This window comes from Pocillopora damicornis, chromosome 1 (genome assembly GCF_964200805.1).
Source record: "Pocillopora damicornis chromosome 1, jaPocDami1.2, whole genome shotgun sequence".
Lineage (NCBI taxonomy): Eukaryota > Metazoa > Cnidaria > Anthozoa > Scleractinia > Pocilloporidae > Pocillopora > Pocillopora damicornis.
In genome coordinates this window covers 20,994,982-20,997,481 of record NC_142670.1, presented here as the reverse complement: position 1 = coordinate 20,997,481, position 2,500 = coordinate 20,994,982, and the positions used below count along the sequence as shown (strand labels likewise).

General features: G+C 40.4%; 1 pseudogene; it reads right to left on the bottom strand.

Annotated features, from left to right (window-relative positions):
* LOC149052719 (uncharacterized) overlaps positions 1 to 1,945 on the bottom strand; it is an 8,004-nt pseudogene extending 6,059 nt beyond the window's left edge.
* Positions 1,946 to 2,500: the final 555 nt, after the last annotated feature.

Below are 2,500 nucleotides of genomic sequence, written 5' to 3'. Positions count from 1 at the left end.
GCTTTCTTGAAGGCCCAGTTTTTTTCTGTTATGCTTCACTTGGTACAGCTGACTCTCTCGTAACAATGTAATTACCACCTTTCCAGCACTGCATGTTGGTCAACTTTGGTTCAATAAAATTGTAGAAGCTTATGAGTGCTTTATGGTTTGGGAGTCCAGTAGAAAATAGACCTGCTGACTCATCATCTTTAATTTTGTCCATTGAAAACTGGCATGCTAATAAAATATTCTTCTCTTTCTCAACCTCAATTAGTTTTTCTCTAAAGTCAGCTGTTGTAGCTTGAGGACATCTGATTCCTCCCAGGCTGCTGAAGATGAAGCAGTGTTGACAGTTGACACAGGTGGTTGAACTTCTAGGACAAATAATTCCTCTTCATCTTCAAATGACTCTTCTTGAGTTGTAACAGTTGCTACTGGTACCTCTTGAGCAGGCAGTTTCTGTGTTTTTTTTGGTACTGAGCTGAAATACTCCTTATATTTAAAAAAAAAATATTATATTACTATATATTTAAGATTCAGTTCACAGATATTGTGTAAGACCACAGTGCACATAGAAATATAAATAATAACTTTTTACTAAAAGCTAAGTTTTAAGCTGTCTCACGATGTAGTCATGTGTGATGTAGATTGCAACATTTCGACTGCATACTGCTAGTCTTCTTCAGGCGATGAGGTTGACTGGTCATGTGAGAGCTTATAGGGCATGATACTCTACTGTGATTAGCATTTTTTTTTTCAACAGCTCTGATTGGTGCATTTCGATCCTTGCTGTTCACTCAGTGATTTGCTCCCTTGGTGGTCCACTGTTGTATGGGTCTCCTTTTGTTGTGTTTTTTGATCGTGGGCATCCACGCTTCTGGAATGTCTATTCCACTCTCCCTGTTGATGTTGTTAGGGTGAAGTCTTATGTGAATTGCCTCTTTGACCCTGCGTGTGTAGTAAGTAACAAGGGTCACAATTAATAAACTTTGCTTCGTTGCAGAGTGGCTTGAGTCTGGTGTTGTGGGCATGCTCTAAAACGGTGGAGGTCTCAGTTCGGGCGAGTTGAATGTCTCCATCGTGCTTCTTAGCTTTATTGTCATTCACCACGATGAATAACCACAACCTTTTCTACGAAACAACTTTTTACTAAGGAGGAAAAAGTCACAGTATAAACACTACAAGACTAAAACTCAAAAACCAAAGCATGCACTCTGACAAAGGGCTTTCTTACAGTCTCCAAGCAACAGCAAAACAACCATGCAAACATTACAAACCTTTTTTTCAATTCCCAGCAACCTGCTAACATTTTTTTGGAAGTTTTTGTTCATGGTACAAGGATATGAATTATTTAGAACCCAACTTTCTAAATTCTATTGTCAACTCCAATAGTGTACACGTACAGTGTAAGAAAGGGCATTTTATCACCAGCTTCTGGAAATGTGTCTTCAATTTTGTCTTCAGGAAGTTCTTGTTTTGTAATTTATCTTTTGCTTGTATGTGTGTCTTTTGGTTCTGTCTTGCTTTCTGTACGATTACAGTTTCTCAAATTGTTGGTTCCACCGTTCTTGTCCAAAAAGATGTTTAATGAACATGACATATCTATCTCATAAGTTTCTCAGCAAACGAGTGCCTAAATCAAGGAACATCTGCAGTGACTGTAACAAAGAAGTACTACTGATCACATTAAGTCAGTCTAATTTTGACAGATGTAAATGATTGGTCTGTAAACAGTACACCACTTAGGCTTTTTTACTACGTATTCATGGATGTTACTGCGCTGTCTGGCTGCATAAATTTAGCTCCTCAGTTCTCGCTTTTTTCTACTCTTGTGGTGAAGCCCTTTTTGTTCTAAGGTTGTGAACACGTCTCTAACGCTATGGCCTTGACTTACAGCCGATCTACACTGCTTTCCCTCAGATTCTGGTGGAAAAATCCGACACAACTCATCAAACCTTTGCGGCATTCGGAGTGGACCGCTTGCAAACTTGCTGGAATCTTAAAACCAACCAGAGGAACAAGCGGCGGGATTCAACGCAAAATACAGGCGGATCACAGAGTTAACCGTATTCCTACAGTTATCTCAAGACGAAATCAGTTCAATATTGGCTGTCTAAGGGCTAAGGGAAAGTATGATTCAGTAAATCATGGGAACTTATTAAATATTCAAAATCACACCTCTTCGACCCCATCAAGATCCGAAGTCAATAGCGTGACCACAAGCTCCCTTGGGAGGCCTCACTTCGTTCCGTCGATCTTTTTGTCTAACACAATGTCCTTGGCGCCTAAAATTGATGAAATCGCTCACACTTTAATCAACGTTGATGCTGATATCGCCCTTTTTACGGAAACCTGGCTGAGTGGCTGTGTGCCTGATTCCCCGATTAACATCAAAGGCTACCAGCTTTTTAGGTGCGACCGTGTCGGCTGGCAACATGGAGGTGTGTGTATGTACGTTAAAGACTCGACCCAGTGCAAGGTTCTATCTGACCTTCATCATGAGGATCACGAAGCTCTCTGG